Below are 19,404 nucleotides of genomic sequence, written 5' to 3' on the forward strand. Positions count from 1 at the left end.
CCTGTGCCTGCCTTGCTTTTCCCAGTTAGGGTGCTATTTTCTGTGTGAGAGCTGCTCCCACAGCCTTCCTTGGATTGAACACTAATCTAGCCTTTTTTTTTTTTTCATTATTTAGATCTGTGATGGTGTCTTACCCATAGTGTATTTCTTCGAGAGTGATGGGAAGGGTGGAGTAACATGTCCTAACACTGGCAGTCAGTTGGCCATGTTATATGTCCATCACCTGCTCTGAATTCTACTTCAGGACTTCAAGGATCATTTCTCCCACTTCACAGATGAGAACATTCACGTTCAAGTAACGGCCTTAGAGTTGTACACCTTATAGGTGGCAAACTTGGGGATAGATCCAGGTCTGACATCAAAGCAGATGTTTTCTTCACTGTGTTCTTTCTTTCTCCCCACCATGTCAACCCCAGAACAAGGCTGAACTTAACTGAAGGGATGAAGAGGATCAGGATGGGATGGAATGGGGGAGAAAACAAGGCTGCTTTGAAGGCCACGTCTATTTCTCAGTGTGACCCGAGACTCCTAGTCACATCCTTGTTTACTCTCTGATCCCCTTGTCCTATTTCCAGATCCTCCCAAAACGGAGGAAGGAGATCAGCTGCTGGGTAGAGCACCCCCTTCTGATCATAACGAGGGTTCCCTGTATCCCTGAGCTGTGAAGCTCATTGTTCCTTGGCATTTGTTTTAATGGTCACAACGAATGGATTGTGCCTGCTGGATGCTACTGAAAATTAGGTTTATTTGAAGATAGACTCACTTCAAATTGATAAAACCTTCATCTCAGGTTGCAAATATGTCATTCATGCTTGAAAAGAAAAGAAAAATATAGCATCTCTCTCTCTCCCCCCTCCTGCCCCCTGTGATCTATGCGAGATGAAAACCCACCAAATTAGAATTACATTGTTCTCGCTGGCATTCAGCCAGCTTCTCACAATATTCAAGGCAATCATTTCATTTCAACAGCTCATAGAAAATATGTTTTTCTTAGTTAGAAAAAAATTGAATTAGAACTTCACATTTGAAATAATACTAGGAGCAGCCAAATTCAATAAGCCAGAACAGAGAATGGGGGTAGGTTTTGGGACATGTGTGTTTTAATCTCCATCCAGCACAATTTGCTGACAGCTCCTGAGTAAGTCATTTACCTTCCCCAAGACTCATATTCCCTACATGCAGAACTGAGCACCTGTTATGTATTCCAGAACTGAGAAACATTATTGGAGTCGGAAATAGAAAACCACATCCCTAAAACCCCGGTACCTTCACAGACGGAGCGTGTTCAAGCACGTGTCTGAATCTCAATTTATTCACTGGTAAAATGAGAAAAATAGGGCCTCCCTCACAGGGCTGGTTGGGGGGATTGAATGAGATGATGCACATGAAATCACCAAAATCCTGGCTGACTAGGTGCCAAGATGTTCAGTTATGTGGCTGATAAGTGAGTTACAAGTCAGGGGTCAGCAAAGTACAGCCTGCACACCGGCTGCCTGCTTTTGTAAATAAATTTTTTTAAAGATTTTATTTATTTATTCATGAGACACACACACACACACAGAGAGATATATATATAGAGAGAGAGAGAGGCAGAGACACAGGCAGAGGGAGAAGCAGGCTCCATGCAGGGAGCCTCGATCCCAGGTCTCCAGGATCATGCCCCGGCCCAAAGGCAGGCGCTTAAACCTGCAGAGCCACCCAGGGATCCCTGTAAATAAAATTTAATTGGGATGAAGTTAATACCCATTTATTTAGATAATGTCCATTACAACAGCAGCATTGTGTGGCTGCTTTCGAGACCAGGGGGCCTTCAAAATTAAAAATAGTTACTCTCTGGCCCTTTCCAGAAAAGAATCTGCCAGTCGTGGACTGAGTGAGTGATTGCTAATGTCCCTTCCATCTCTGACTTAGGAGAGAATCCTCCCTCTCTTCTTTCTTTCTTCCTGTCCTTACAACGCTCTCCTCTACTCCTTGCCTACTGAGCCTCTTTCTTTGCCTGCCTCCTTTCTTCCTCTTCCTGCTCCTCTTTCCTTCTTTTCTCCAAAATAAGATAAAGCCCCTCCTTGCTGGTAGATGGAAGTGGAACTGGTCCAGGACCCATGGCTTGACCTCTGTAGCTGGGACAGGATGGCACCCTACAGTCACCCATGTCCTGAATGTCCTTAATCAGGAAACAACCAGTACATGGTTCCAAGTGGCCAGACATTTCTTGGATACTACTGAAGCTTTGTACTTGGTACCATGCTCTCTCTACTTTCAAAAATCAGTTTGTTCAAAAGAAAAACAAAAAAGAAAAAAGAAAAACAACTGACTCTTAACTTACAGAGAACTGGTCATTACCAGAGGGGAGGTGGGTGGGAGGATGAGTGAAATAGATGGTGGGGATTAAGAGGACGCTTGTCTTGACGAGCACTGAGTCATGTAGAGAACTGTTGAATCATTATAGTGTACACAGGAAATTAATACAATGCTGTATGTTAATCATATCTAAACAATCAAAACAAAGTGTGTTTCCTAGAAAAAAGATATTTTGTTCATATAATTCCTTTATACTAGACTATGAACTTCTTAAGGATGGGGTTATCTTATTTGTTCTCAAGATCACATATATAGAGTTTACTCTTGAATGACTCTGGCATTAGGGGTGCCATCCCCCCATGCAGTCACAAATCTGTAACTGAAAAATTTAGCTATTAATAGCCCTCTTTTGAAATTAAAATAAATAAAATAAAAGTCAATTATACATATTTTGTACATCATATGTACTATATACCGTAGTCTTACAATAAAGTCAGCTAGAGGAAAGAAAATGTCCTGAGGAAAATAATAAGGAAGAGAAAATACATCTACATCAGTATACTGTCATTATTGGGAAAATCCATATGTAAGTGGACCCCATATTGTTCAAGGGTCAACTGCATATCACAATGCCTGGCATTTAGGCTCATTAAGTTTTGTTGAACTGAACAGTTTTCTTCAGAATTACATGTTTCTTGTAAATTTCACGTTATGTCATTCTTTTTTTTTTTTTTTTTAATTTTTTTTTTTTATTTATTTATGATAGTCACACAGAGAGAGAGAGAGTCAGAGACACAGGCAGAGGGAGAAGCAGGCTCCATGCCCCGGGAGCCCGATGTGGGATTCGATCCCGGGTCTCCAGGATCGCGCCCTGGGCCAAAGGCAGGCGCTAAACCGCTGCGCCACCCAGGGATCCCCTCGTTATGTCATTCTGATGAATTCTATAGTGTGACTTGGTCTTGTTATTATCTGCGTGCTTAAGAGAAAATAAGTTTGTGGAAAGCAGGAACCAATACTTTTAGCCCATATTATCGTTACAGGGATGAATAAATGAAGAACAACTAATGATATGCTTTTTGTGATTTGGATGGTTCGAGGGGGTTATGCCCTTAAATTAGAAAACATCCAACACCCTTTCCTCCAAACCTCTGCTCTGCAACTGTATTCAGTAAGGAAGATGCCTGAAGGGTACAGCTGGGCTATAAACGAACCTCCACTCTTTACCCAAGTGTGACCACATCCACCTGTGAGACATGAGATACATTTCCATGATCTGCTCATCAGTTTAAAGTGGGTCCAATTAAAGCCTCATTTGCAGGAAACTATGATTAGTTTCCTGCAAATTGGAGGAAATGCAGTTCCAATCAAATACATAATTCCCCTTCCCTTATGAGTCAGCTTTCCTGGTGTTCTATGACATTTAGCAGTTGGCATAACCCTCAAAATTGTTCCTTTTGGGAAGGGATCCTTGCGTTATGAATACAATTCTAACTTGACTTTGATAGAATTTACGTTTTTCTGACCAGCCTCTCCCAATCTTACATTATTACATTTGCAAACTTTGAGGTCAATTCAACCATTTTTCCATCCAATTCTAGTACTGTCTGAGTGTGAATAACAATGGCTTCCACTTACAATATTGAATTGGTGGATACTTTCCAAAGGGCTTACCCACCTTATCTCATGTAATCCTCAAAATAACCCCAGGGGGAGCATGTGAAATTGCCATATTTTATAATTAAAAATATCGATAACAACAGCAACAAAACAGAAGTATAAAATGAGTCACTAAATTATTCAGAATTGCATAGTAAGCCATGAAGCACATTTCATAAGTGGGTCAGCTTAATTCCTTACTCTGTCCTCAGGAGTATTTTATGATGTTGGTCTTCAGGCCAGTCAAGGATGGAACACTGGAGCAGGATACTGGACAGTCATCACAGCAATACTAACATTGCTGCAAGAAGCCACTGCTTTAGGCTGGATGTTCTGGTAATTGCAGGAATTGGAAAGGATTGGTAAGCCATTCCAAATCTGAGAGATCCTTTAGAGAAGGATCTGGAAAACTAAGTTTATCACATTTATGATTGAAAACATATCAAAAGGAACTACATTGTGCCATATGAAAATTATCTGAAATTCAAATTTCAGTATACACAAAGTCGTATCAGAACACAGTACCATTCATTTATTTTTGTGTTGCCTATGACCACTTCTGCATTACCACAGCAGAGCTGAGTAGTTACAACACAGATCACATGGATAGCAAAGTCTAGAATATTTGCTATCTGTCCCTTTAGTATATTTTGGGCTGCAATCTCATTGTCATCTCCTGTGTGGAGGCTTGGTCTGTTTCTTTGCTCTCTCTTGAACATGAAAAGTGCCAATAATATCTAACCTGAGGTATATAATTTCACTGACACTGTCAGGACTGAAAGGCTTTAATTCCAGCTGGTCTAACCATGATTGATGCTTTGAAACCCTCTATAACAGTCCTGTCCAACAGAATTTCTTGTGATGATGGGACTGTTCTCACTCTGTGCTGTCAAATACAGTGTATATAACCTTATGTGGCTACTGAATCATTGAAATGTGGCTGGTGCGACTGAGGAATAAGACTTTGCAATTTGGGTTAATTCAAATTTAAGTCTCAGCTCCCACGTTGGACTGTGAAGCTCTAGAAGTTCCTTGCTGAGTCATCATGGGGCTTCAACTTGACTGATTTAATGCCAGGCTTGCATTTTATCATTGAACAACTCTTGCTATTTGACAGTGATGTGTTTCATTGAGAAAAGTTCCCCAATAATTTATATACCTTATTTTTAGTTCAATCACCTGTGGCCATGAAAAATAAGCCTAATTTCCCTGACACTGTCAATCCTTCATACGTCTGAAGTAAGTGAGAGGGTGTACCAATCCATTTAAATATGTTGAGAGGCATGCTGCATCTTCTAAGTTTGGACTGGAAGCAAAGGGGGTGTGAATACACCAAGTAGAACTAGGGCTAATAACATCACCTGCTGGATATTTTTTACCCAGCAAGGAAACTCCTTTCTGTTTAGGGGCTTGGGTTCTAGTGGGTAGCAGGAGGAAGCTAAAGCTCAGGTAGATTGACTAAGCTTCTGTCAATGGCCTTAGTCTCCACATTTAATTTGGGAAAAATTAGACAAACAGGACAGAGATAGGAGATTACTCAAGCAGAATGGCAAAGTCCAGTGACTGATTGTCTAATGAGAGAGTCTGAACCTATCCCTTGGGTATGTTCTCAGTTTCCTCCACACTTAACGTTTCAGTCCATTGTCCATACCTTAGTCTCCAGCCTTGCTATTGCTTCTCTGTGATATACTTTCAGAAATTTCTTGGCTGTTTAAGTTAGCTAAATTGATTTTTGTTATTTACAACCCAAAAGCCAGAGTGGGATAACTATAGAAATTACTTCTGTGGGGATCCCTGGGTGGCTCAGCGGTTTGGCGCCTGCCTTTGGCCCAGGGTGCGGTCCTGGAGACCCGGGATCGAATCCCACGTCGGGCTCCCGGTGCATGGAGCCTGCTTCTCCCTCTGCCTGTGTCTTTGCCTCTCTCTCTCTCTCTCTCACTGTGTGCCTATCATAAATAAATAAAAGTTTAAAAAAAAATTTAAAAAAAAAGAAATTACTTCTGTGGAGTTAAAACTGGTTTTGAAGTTATTAATCAAATGTCCAAGGATCTTTTTTTTTTTTTTTTTTTTTTTTTTTTTTAGAATGTGGCTGGTTTTGCTTGACTTCACTCACATGCAATGCAAAAGAATCAAGATTGGCTTGGAGATTGCCAAAACCATGTCTGTAACGCTCAAATGAACTAGTAAGGATAGATATAGCCTGGCCCCAAGGGGGCCACATGGAAGAAATAGGTATGTGATGGTCACTATCATAACACGATGATCAAATGCTGGTGGGGAATATAAGGAAAGGGAAGAAAAGCCAGGAACACAATAACCCCCAGTAGTGTGAGTTACAGGAAATGCTATTTTCTCTTTTCTGCCTTGGCTTTTAGCAAATTCAGAATTAAATTTAAAGCTTTGAAAGATAGAAATTTTATAAAACTACGTAACCAGGGGACTTGGTTTGTTTATTTCCAGTCTCTTGATTTTGCTTTAGATTTTATATTCCTGTTGTAAGGGTCTTCTATGTCTTTTTGAGTTTAGGTTATCTCTAATGTTTTGGATGTGGATAAGGTACAAATTTAAAACAAATTATTCAGCTTCATTCAGAGGAACAAAGCTTTCCCTGCACAAAGACAATGGCTAGGTGTGGGAATCAACAATGTGGTTCCTTCTAAGAGAAACACACACTGCCTCTGAGGAGTGATCTGTGTAAAATAGTTCTCCAGAAGAGGCTTTGGAAGTTAAGTCTGATGGTCTAAGCCACTGGGAGAAGAAGTATAAAGCAGAAAAAGGATGGCAGTGAGGAGAATTCAGGGCCTAGTCTAGAGAAATAGACTTGCATTTCAGGGAGTCAGGAGGCTGGTTGCTCTGGCAGATAGTCAAGATTTGCACAAGTGTGCTACAGGGATTCCTGTGGGAACCAAATAAAAAAGTACACCAGGATTAAAAATGGTGCCAAATGGTTTCAGTAGAGGTAAACACATTAGTTTGGAAAGATTAAAAAGGGCTTCCTGGAGCAGGTGTCTTGGACAATAGCTGAGTTTGGTGAGAACAAAGGAAGGGATTCACAAACTATGCTAGGTTTCTGCGTGTACACCTTGGTCCTGGGCCATGGCCTTGTACTGGGGGGTCCAAGTTTGCTGGGAAGAAAAAGGAGCTGGAATCATGTAGAGAATATTCCTCTGTCCCAAGCCTGTAGTTCAAGCAAGAGCTGACCCCGGAACTTAGAATCACAGACTAAGTCAGTAGATATTAAAAACCCAGAAGGAAATTCCCAAAATAAGTCTACCTCTTACCTGAGAAGTCTGGTTCTTCCAGCTGGTGTCCTTATTTCTTGAATCTTGGGGGTCAGACAGATCCTAGTGTGCTGTGTGACCTTGGGCAAGTCATCAAATCTCTTTTGATCTTTGGCTTTATCACCTGTAAAACCGAGTTGATAATACTCAAATTGTGGGAATTTACTGTGGATATTAAATGAGACAATGAACTTAAAATCCCTGGCATGTCAAAGGCTCTCAATAAATGATACTGACAGCTCATGTCCCAAGTCTCTCTGTTCTTCCAGGCATGATTCTGTTGTTTGTGTTTCTGCTGCTTGGAACACACACAAGCTTCATCAATCTGAATCCCAGCCATTAAGTCACAACCCATGTCTCCAGTTCCACGTGTCCTTCCTGTGCTTTCTCATCAGAGTGACAGTCTACAACCTTGTCTTGTCAGTTGGGGAACTTAGCTACATTTTCCTACAGCACTTCTTTTTACCAAGCATCACAGAGATTTATGGCCACAACTTATCATGCCTACTAAACTATAATCTCCTGGAAGTCAGGGTCCAGGACTGCATTCATCCACATTTACCTCAAGCCCATTGCAATAAACCCTCACCCAGAGCTTGCTGTCTTCCAGACCCCATGGTAGAATCTGGGAACACAAGGATGAGTAAGTCACAAATTAGCTTGAGTTCTCCAGGGGCCAGCAATCATGACAAAAATAACAGCCACATGGTGTTAAGTTCCTAAGAGCTTCATCATGTCAATGTGTTTTCAAAGAATATGACTCTGGAAAGACAACCATGAGATAATGATGTCTAGAACTGTAGGTCTGTTTAGAAATCAGAATTTTATAATCTTGTAAAAAAGATGGTGGGGAGAAAGTATATAATACTAGCCATGAACAGAGAAAAGATGCCAGGAATTACAACACATTCTGCAGTAACTGATGTTGGCTGGGAATCACATACACTCATGGTAATTGAATGGAAAAGCCAATCTTCCAACAATGAAAAGTGTGCCCCCAAACTTTCATTATGTTATTTCCCTCAAGAGCATTTACAGCATGTTTGCCAAATTCCAGGCACTGAGTACTCTAGAGTTATAAAATTAATCAACAATACTTGCCTATAAAGAGCTCCATCAGAGAAGAAAAGAAAGTAAACATAATCACACCCAAGTGTAAGTGCTATGGTGGGAAGAAGCAAAGATACTATAGAGAAAGTGGAGAAAATTTTTCTTTATGGACACCGCAGTGAAGGAGGGGTCAATTTTATTTAGACACTTATGTCCTTGATTCTTTCTTGATTTTTAGCCCTCTCCTCTGTAATGACAACATCAAGAACCATGGCAGACATGGGTTTTGAATTAATAGTCAACAACATTTCAACAGTCAACAACATTTCAACTCCTTTAGAATAGGAGTCAGCAAACTGTGGCCTACCACCTGTTTTTATAAATAAAGTTTTATTAGAACACAACCATATACATTCATTTATATATTGTCCATAGCTGCTTGTGTACCAAGCAGCAAAGTTGAGTAATTGTGATGGGGATGAGTGAGCCACAGAGCCTAATTATTACTGTATGGCCTTAAAAAAAAAAAAAAAAAAAAAAAAGGTGGCCAACCCCTTCTTTAGAATCACATTGGAGTCAGTGCTAGGGTTTATGTTACTGAGCACCCATATTTGTTTCGAGCATGGCTATGTCAAGGAGTAAAAGGAAAAATGAGAGGAAAGGAAGTTCACATTCTCTGTGTGTCTACCATCCGCCAGGCTCTGTGCTAGGTTCCAAATTCTGCATCAACCCTCATGACCATCTGTAAGGTCATCATTGCCCCCATTAACATTTTATGAAAGTGAGGATCAGATAAACTGTCACTTTCTTATTGTTATTCAGTTAATGACAAGCTGATACTTTATCTCAAGACTTTCTAACTCCCAAGCACTATTTGCTCTGAGACAACCTTGTTTCTTAGGGAGCAGAATATTAAAATTGATCAGTCAATCAATCAATTGAAGTAAGAGTACTGTTGGCATTGGTAACTTCATTGTGTGAAATGTGTAAGGTATATGATTTTAGTAACCTATGAAGTAATGCTCTCATTTCTCAGAACCAACTGAAAGATGACAAAGCCACACAGGAAGGGTTCAAACATCACCTTTATCACTATTAAAACATTATCAGAGGGTGTGGCTATGACTACAGCCAAAAGAACATGTAAGTAGTGCCTCCCAGAACTGAATTTACCTGTCCTCTTCTCAAAGCTCTGGGAACCCTAAACCTCCCTGTGGGTTCTGCAACCAAACAACTCACGGTGCAGAGCTTTGGAGAACATGTGCTTCTGCAAGGAGAGAACTTAGTGGAGGAGAAAGGAAGCAGCTGAGCCTATTTGCTGGAGCACAACAATCCAGAAAGTCACTCCTCCCAGAAGGCACAGAGGATGAGCAGGAATTTGATTCTAAAGTCCTTCTATAACAAAACACAACATGGAGAGAGGAGGTCTCAACCAGCAGCTGTGTATTAGAAACTCTGTTCTTTTCAGAATCTGGGGCATGGGCTTCTTCTGTCCTGAGCTTCATACGCCGACTGATGATGGGTAGCCCTGGGAGCCTTTGGCTCTCAGAGAAACAGCCTTGCCCTTACCATCAGACCCAGGTCTTGCTGTGCACTTCTGGTTAGCACTGAAGCCAGGCAGCCCTCACCTACTGGGGTCTTTCCTGTCCCTTTCTCTAGGATTTGAACTCTCTTCTCTGTTCTCCCAATTTTTGGAAGGGGCCGTGTTTGAAATGAAAACATACTCCTTAAACTGTACCATCAGTAATTTCCTGGCCATGAATGTCAGCACAGAAATTACCCAGAGATGGCTGCCAACCCAAGCAGATCAGAATCTGGTTATAGTTCTCACATAATTTTAATAGATTCACCCAGGGCAGGACATACAGAAATAAACATCAATGTCATACCAGCTAAAATCCTACAGAAATTTCCCAGTGTGCCTTGTGAAAGCCTGCATGAGGGGTGTTGTCCTTCCTCCTTCCTGAGAGCCCAAATGCCAGAAAAGTCAAGTTCCCTCTTCCTGACACTGACATCACACCATGCCTCCAGAACAGATCACAGCATTTTTATTACAAGTCTAAGGACTGAGTGATGTACTCCAAAGCAGACGGATGTTCCCCTTTGGGGGCAGATATCTCTCATGTGAGAAGTTCCAGAGGCTCTTGCAGCTCCTTTGGCAAATCCTGTTCATTTCCATTGTCAGGCCAGCAGAGAGATGAATGAAGTGTTCCTCAAAGTCTAAGGTTACACTCTGTGAGCTGCTCTGATGACAGAAGAAAACCACAGATCATCCCTGAAAGTGGAATATGTGTCATTAGGATCTCACAGGCCACTAGGCATGTGAATACACAGTGAGCATGACTACAGTTTGGTGGGTGTTCTATAAAACAGGCATGTCCAACACGTGCAGTGGGGACATGGGTCAGTGGGTATGGTTTATTCCACTGGGGTGCTATCAGACAAAACTGGCAATTAAAATTGAATTTTATAGGATTAACTCATTTTTTGAAAGATTTTATTTATTTATTTAAGAGAGAGAAAGAGAGACTACATGCATGTTGTCAGGGAGGTGCAGAGGGAGAAGGGTATATTAGGCAGACTCCATTCTGAGCACGGAGCCCGACACAGGACTAGATCCCAGAAACTTGAGATCATGACCTGAGCTGAAACCAAGAATTGGATGCTTAAATGATTGTACCACCCATGTGCCCCAGAGTAAATTCTTAAAGGAGAAAAGGAAAGAATCCAGAATTATTAAGGTCATTCACAAAGGCATTCATGAAGGAGTAAATGTCAGGAGAAAAGAGTGAGGTTGGAGCCAAACCATATAGGCTTGGAAAACCCTATGACTCATCTGTTTATGTAGAGCACTCAACCCAGGGCCTGGCCCCCTGGCCTCTGCACCAATACTTATAAAATGAAACCATGGTGTGTTCAGAGGGATGCAACATTGTGCTTAAGGGAGGGGACTCCTGCTCTAGGTACAAAGTGGTATCTGACAACCTATAAGATTTCAAGGATGGGGATAGAACAGGAGAACAAGGGGGCAGCTTTGGGAAATTCAGCAAGCTATCTAGTATTCCAAGAAGAAAAAATGGAGGAAGGGTGCTCTCAAAATAGGAGGAAGTTAAAGGGTAATTAGAGGAGGAAAAAATAGAATAAACTTGCTGTTGACATTTAGCTATTTTGAGAATTATAAAGCTAATTTATGGTGATTGCTTCCAAAAGGATATAGAGGTCTTGATTGTTTCAACAACTGATCCACAAACATAATGAATATCAACTATGGGCAAGATACATAGCTGGGTCAGATACAATGACAAGAAAGAAAATGGAATTTATTGAGTACCTTCTGTGTGCCAAGCACTTTATCACTTTTAATCCTCAGAAAATCCTGTAAGGGATATAATTGTCTGCACTCTGTGGAAATACAAAAATGTGAAAGAGGATATGACTGCCAGAAAATAAAGGGCTATGGTGGCTGCCTGCATTGAGCAAATGACTGCTTCTGTAGATCAAGTGACCCTCAGAAAGAGGATCTATGATATGAGCAGGGGAGATGCTACCATATGGTTGTGTTCCACATGCCACACGGCAGCTTATGTAGCATCAGGTGCTGGTTCATGTGGGTTCTGTGAATTGGGCCATAAGAGATCTGGTCTTAATCTATAGGTGATGGAAATTCATTACAGGGTTTAAACCCAGGAGTATGGTGATTTTTAAAATTCGGAGTGATCAACCTAGGAGTGGTGTGCCAGGTGTAGTGAGATGGGGTAAGACAAGAGGGAGAAAAAGCAGTGAGGAAGCAGTAGTAGTAATCTAGACAAGAAATGATGGGGGACAAGGGAAGAGCAGGGGTCAGGAATCCAGCAGGTGGAGAAGCTACAGAACTGGCAGGAAGGGGCAACTGTGTCCAGCAGGGTGCCGGAGGAAGATATAAGAAGGTTGGTTGGCTTTGAGTTTGAGCTTCAGTTCCCAGATGGGTGACTGTCAAGCACACACACAAGACAAGATTCACCAGTGAAACACGCCAGCCACTTTTCAATTCAGACAGTTTACCACCTGAATGTGGTAAGGAAGGTCAATGAAAGGCACCAGCTCCCTGTGATCCTTGCTTCATACACCAAAAAGACAACATTGCAATAAAAGAGAGTAGATGAGCACAACATGAGCTGGGGGCATCCAGGATGGTACTGGATAGTGTCCCCGAAAGCATGTCTAACCGGAATCTGAGAATACGAGCTTACTGGAAACTAGTCTTTGCAGATGTAATTAGTTAGTCATCTAGAGATGAAATCATCGTGGATTTAAACTGGGCCCTAATTCCAACAGTCAGGGTTCCTATCAGAAGAGGAGAGGACAGAGGAACAGAGAAGCAGAGGCAGACAGTGGAGTGATGTAGCCACAAGCCAAGGGACACCACAAGTCACCAGAATCTGGAAGAGGCATGGAAGGATGCTCCTTAAGGGTCTTTGGAGGGGGTGGCACCACACCAACACCTTAATTTCAGACTTCTGCCTTTCAGACCAATGAATAACAACAGTCTCAAATTTCCATGTTTTAACAATTTGTTATGGCTGCTCTAATTAAATAATACACTATTTTTCTAAAGAGCCAATATCAGGCTGCAGCTGAGAAGTTTTATATTTTGAACCTCTATTTTGAGACGATGGGGCAAAAAGCTCCATATTCCATGAGACCCCAGGAGGTGAGGAGAAATTGTCTCATGACAGCCTCCCAAGGGGACTGGGAATTTAGAAGATGGCTTTGTAGGAGGCCCTTCTAAGTTGTCCATCCCCACCTATCCCCTAAGGACCACAAAGTGTCCATCCAAGACTCAGATTAGCTGCAGGTCAAGCCCTTCTCTGCATGGGCCTATGTGGCTGTGTGCAGGGCTGCCCAGGGTGCCATGGCAGGACCATCACTCTGGAGATACCATTCTCTGGCACTGCAGTCATTCACCAGAGATGCATGGCTGGGCACTCAGTAACAGACAAGAGCCCGCCCTTTCCTCTGAGATTGTCTGGATGGAAAATTCTCAGACCTGAGCTCAGTCACATTCTCTGATGCTGAGAAGACAAGATGGAGAAAAAAAGCAGTAAGGAAGCAGTAGGTTTAGGTTTCTTCAGCTGATACAGTCCTGATTCATGCATGAGAATGATGCATGAATTCACTTCCAACACCTCTACGACCTCCCACCCTGGCACAGTCTGTGTCTCCTACTGGATTTGCCAGGATCCTCCACTGGGGCATGACCCAATTCCCTAAGTACATTCCTGCTGACTCAACTTCCCTCAGTGACTGGAATGTGCCACCTCCTCCTTAGGTGGGTCTCTGATACCTCTGCTCTTGATGCATCAGTGAGGATTACTCTTAAAAACAAGAAAATTCTTCCAATGTCTTAGTGACCCTTCGTGTCTTCATATTTTATGACTTCATAGTGGACTCTTTCCTCAATTATCTTAATTCTTTGGTTTCCCATGGAATGAAATTTCACACACAGATAATTTCTAAACTATGCTGATAGTTACTGCCCTTGGATTATATTTTAACCTGTTGGTTACACGAACATGAACTTCAGTGATGTGGTCCTAAATCTTTGCCCATTCCAAACCCATTGGCTTAACCTTTCCTGGCTATCTGAATATAAAAATAAAAATATATAAAATAAATAAATATATAAATAAAAAATATATAAAAAATAAAAAAAATATAAAATATAACCTTGGATTATATTTTAACCTGTTGCCTACACCAGCATGAACCTCAGTGATGGGGTCCTAAATCTTTTCCCATTCCAAACCCATTGGCTTAACCTGTCCTGGCTATCTGAATATCCCCATGCATATATATTTTGAAATGTACCATATAATGGGGAAGGTAATCATATGAACCTTAAGGCAAGACTACCCTAGGTCCAATTCCTATGCTTATGAGTTCTGGCGTCATGGACGAATTATTAAACATCTCTTGGTCTTAGATTTCTTTTTTTAATTTTTTTTTTATTTTTTATTTATGATAGTCACAGAGAGAGAGAGAGAGAGGGGGCAGAGACATAGGCAGAGGGAGAAGCAGGCTCCATGCACTGGGAGCCCGACATGGGATTCGATCCCGGGTCTCCAAGATCACGCCCTGGGCCAAAGGCAGGTGCCAAACCGAGGCACCACCCAGGGATCCCGGTCTTAGATTTCATGAAAGAGCATTATAAGGATTAAAAGAGCTAACCTAAAATCACAAAGTACATTGTCACACAGTGGAGACTCAACACTCAGTGATTATCAGTAATGAGTGATGATACTAATTTCGGTAATGTTGATCGTGCCTGTATTTCTCCCCCACCCCAACATGAGTATTACGTTATTCTCCATGAAGGCACTCATCATTTTATAAGTATTAATACTGTCCATTTTTCTGGACATTTGCATTAAATGACAAATTCCTTGAAGGCCATCATCTTGTTTCAGTCATCTAGTAAGAGGATGTAGCATCTGCAATATGAAGTCTAAACAAAATTATTGTCATCACTCTCCTCCTCACTTTATTAATTCTTTAATAGGATGTGCAAATAGCCAGGTTAACTTGAAAGAAAAAAAATAATGCTTCTACAATCTGTATAATTGTGTCGTATATTTACAAAATATTTTAAAATCTAAACTCTAAGTTACATATTGGATGACAATTATATGAACAGTCTGAAATGTAAAGCCATATTGTACATTTTCCTGCTGGCAAAGATGCATTGAATAGAATTGTACAGTATTTTTTTCTCTCTTTAGAGGTTATTTAACTCTATCAATCTTATTTCCAGTTCAATTATGAAACCAACATGCCACACATACCATACGTCCAAAAATAAATTTAGTCTTCTGAATATTAATTAACATTGTTTCAAAGAGACGGGCACTGTTTATCATTGATTTAAATTAAATATTGAGAAGGAAATTAAAGAGATTTTTATTTCATTTATTCAGCAGCAACATTACAATTTATACAAATGAAGGCATAATTAAACAGTCTGCCATTAAATTACAATCTGCATCTCATGTAAGCAAACATATTAAAATTGAAAATGCTTGTCATGAATATAAAACCAGCTTGCCTGAATAGGAATTACTCCAAATGTACAATGCACATTTAAGCAACTGCTTTGTTTATTTTCCAAAAAGGATCATGGCTCTTTTGATACGATGAGACTTACAGGTTTCATTACTTTTAAGATATATAGTTGATAATAATTCTAATAGGACTAATAACAGCTAATGCTGCATAATCCCTGGTAAACATGTAACTCACACCAATAAATAGAGGATTTTAACTCATGAGATGGATAGCCATATTATCGATGGCTTTTGTTTGTCTGATTGATTGATTGGTTCTGTTTTGTTTTATGGATGAAGAAAAGTCATGTGGACATGGCCCCCCAGAGAAGTAAACTCTGGGGAAAACCAGGGTAGAGCTGAAGAAGAAAGGGATGGAACCATTCAGCAAAGAGAAAGTTCTAAGATGAGACTGGTTCTGGGATTTGCCTGGTAGAAGGCTCATACTCAGTTAAAGCATTAGTCCAGAACACTAGATAGTCACTAAGAAAACACCACTTTCTTATAATAGGTTGGTGGTCTTACATAGATTTAACTCTCTGAGTCTTCACTTGCTAATCTGCCAAAAGAAGATGATAGTATTTATAAGCCTTCCCAACCCTCCATGGTGAATATCACATGATAATAGATGGCGGCTGGTATCTACTAGGTGTGCAAAAAGGACATTTATTGAATACTTGAAAATGCAAACTAGAATTTAAAAGCATTTGCAAGAAAGAAATGTCATCTCTACCATGTATCAAGAAATGACTGTGAGAGGAAAAAATGGAATCTCAGGGAATCTCACATAAACTACCTTGTCCCTGTTTTCCTTCCCCTAGTCCTGCCCCCTTGATATCTGGTGGTATGCTTTGCAATCCAAATGGTCCCTAGTTACAATCTATAATTCTCCTAAAGACACAATACTCATGAATGCTCACCAAGGTAACAGCATCCAAAGCGGTAAACAGAAACTTAAATGAATAAAGCAAGCAGTTTACCCACTGCACTTCTAGGAACCATCAAATGCTAACTGCACAAAATTGATGTGACGTGATATACACTGATCTGACCAAGCAAAACTGGATTCAGGAGAAATATGTTTAGCTGAAGAAGGAATTTAATAATAAGGATGCATCTCAGAGAAGGACATGAACCCTGTTACCAGATGGGTCTGTTAATTTGACTATTAAAGATCCAACTTCTTCACCTGGAGTGCACTTATGTGCTGATTTGAGCTTTAGTGATCCTCTAGTGCTTCAATAGAGCAACTGGCCTGCTTCATGTCCGGTCAAGGTAGAGTGTTACCAATGGTGGCCCCATGTTCAGCCCCACTGAAACACTTCTCCACAAATCAGCTAACTACCCTCCTTTGTAAAGTTCTTCCTTTTAAAAGCCATCTCTGGGTATCGCCACTTTCTAATAATTCATGTATTCATTCCATATATTTTCAGCTCAGAGTCCCAACGGGGACTTTGTTAAATGTTGAAGAGGCAGCAATGCCCAGATGCTAAGGCTCAGAGCCCACTGTTCACCACTGCAGCGGTCTCAAGGTTTCTTGTTGTTTTGTTTTTAAGATTTATTTACTTATTTTAGAGAGAGAGAGAGAGAGAGAGAGAGAACCAGTGGGATGGACAGAGAGAGGGAATGAGAATCTCAAGAAGATCCCACATTGAGCTTGGAGTCTGATGTGGGGCTCAGTCTCCCAAACCTGAGACCATGACCTGAGCCAAAATCAAGGGTTGGCCACATAACCAAATGAGCTACCCAGGGGCCCTGCAGGAGACTCAGGTTTATGTGTTAGATTGCTCATCTCTCCAATAGTATTAGTTATGACTGTGTCTGGCTGTCCATTTTTCTGTTTACTAAGCACCCATTCCAGTGTTGTTGGCTCAATATATAGCCAAGACCCCTTGTACCTGTTGAATAGTCCTGACCTCCTCGGTAAGCACTCACTCTCCCACAGGTCCCTAGTCCACCCAGTTGCAGTGGAAAAGGCCACAGGAAAAACATATAATGGCCCAGCCTCCTCTGCACACCCCACAGCTGATGACCTAGTAATGGACTCCTAAACCAGCCAACCAGAAATGGGGACCAAAAGGGGCCCAACCGGGCTGCTCTGTGGAGTGGATCTGACAATTGATGACTGACTGGCAGCTACTTCCTACCATGTTTAATGGAAAACAGTAGCCATGGATGTGCTGATCTGAAAGAAAGACTCCTCAAGACCTAAAATGCTCAGGTTCTCTTCTTCAGGCCCTGTCCAAGACCAGCCTGCAGCCCTGCCCTTGGGGACTATGAAGCATTCCCCTTAGCCATGGAAGGAATCCCCTTGTTTTATTCAACAAACCTAAGGAGGTTACTAAAGCATGCACCCGAGTAGTCAACCAACTTAAAATCTGTATGTCTTTCCCAGCTCTCTGCTTCCCCCTCAGAATCAGCTTAAAGCCCTCTTGATCAGACTGTGTCCAGATAAACAGATGGTTTGGGGAATATATCCCACTTCTATCCATTTTCCAGTTTGATTTATTGAATCTAAAATCTCAGTCAAATTCTGCTCTGCAACACCCTCTCCAGAAACAGTCATGAACTTTCTCATTTCCCAGCTGCTTCCCATTTGGTTAGAAGAGCTTTTGAAAATATAATTTGAGCCTAAAATGTTTAATTTTCACTGACCAGCCAGGGTGTTTTTCTATTTGGAGATCTATAACTTTTTGTAGAACAACAGAACAACAAAAGTGTTATTAATAGAACATCCTCCATCAACCATGAGGACTCATGAGCTAGAAATTTAACTTCCTTTCCATGAGCTCCTGACTCTTACATCATCTTAGCTATGGACACCTGAAGATGCATGGAAGTTTTTCAGTCAGAAATGCTTTGAGGACCACTTACTTGCCTTCAAAATTCAATTAAAAGGATAAATTGCAGGCCTTCCATGAGTTTCTTAAAGCCCCTTTTCTAACACAAAAGTATGACTATTTCACCCAACTCTAATAGATACTGTGAGCTGTTTCTACCTTCCCTAGTCATATTCCTACTGCTTATCTCCAGTAGGACCTCAGTTTAATAGCATTATATTTTGACTCAACTTTCTTTCACTACACTGCTCTTGTTTTGCTAGAGTAGAACATCACTTCTCCCACTCAGTGTATTTTATTCTCTCCAGCCAGCCCCAACCCATTTTTTCTGGGACTTATTTCAATGCCTCCAGTAGGCCAGTTTGGAATTCCTCTTATTAAGAAGCAGAGGTACAAAGACTCAGGTCTCCAGCATTCTGTGTATGGCCCCTTTAATTTGCCTGATTTTCTCTTCTCATAACTTTTCCTTCTCAAAATCAGAGGCCATGTCAGCCTTTACAATGTCACACCTCCACAGACTTCACCATAAGAAGTTTCTTCATCAGAAAACATTCCCGTTACAGGTAAACCTAGCTGTAAAATGGGCCATATAATGAGTCTTACTAAATGAAGGTTATTGATTGGATTGCTTTGGTAGACATTTGGTGAAATCAGTAATCACTTCTCAGGAGCCATGTCCCTGAAAATTGTTTTCTGTGTTGTTTCCTTTCATTTCTCTCCAAACTAACAGTGACTGCAAATGGCTCTAGATCTGGCTGTGATCCCTCCTGATATAATCAGTTGTCACAAAGAAAAATCATTAGCATGATGCAAAATTAATTAGAAAAGTCTGTTGCAATTTATAAATATGCATTTGTGGTTAAATAAATCTGAAGATGTGGATTTCTCTTGACGTCCCTCAGGGTGGATATTTTGCATGCTTGTAGTGCACCAAACAAGAAACCTAATCAGATCGGTTCTGCCATAAATGAAAGCCATTTATTTGGCCCTAATTGGGATCTGAGAAGTTATTAAAGCATATTTTTGGAGTTTGTTCAAATTAATTATTGTGAAGCAAATGGATTTATAGGCAAGCTACTTTCTCAAAACATTTTCCCCCGAAACAGCTGTACCTTGTTCTAACAAATGAAAATTATATGAATAGAGAAACTATAATGGTCTATCCGGGCTGGAAAGAGAAGTGGGGGGAACTAGATTTAT

At 40.9% G+C, this 19,404-nt stretch overlaps 1 long non-coding RNA gene across 1 annotated transcript in view; it reads right to left on the minus strand.

Moving 5' to 3' along the window:
• LOC140603431 (uncharacterized) overlaps positions 1-19,404 on the minus strand; it is a 34,904-nt gene that overhangs the window by 12,069 nt on the left and 3,431 nt on the right. The window contains exon 4 of the long non-coding RNA XR_012006415.1: positions 7,236-7,359. This is a non-coding gene — a long non-coding RNA (uncharacterized lncRNA). The remainder of the gene's footprint in view (positions 1-7,235; positions 7,360-19,404) is intronic.

Source organism: Canis lupus, chromosome 14, assembly GCF_048164855.1.
Source record: "Canis lupus baileyi chromosome 14, mCanLup2.hap1, whole genome shotgun sequence".
In the NCBI taxonomy this organism is placed as follows: domain Eukaryota; kingdom Metazoa; phylum Chordata; class Mammalia; order Carnivora; family Canidae; genus Canis; species Canis lupus.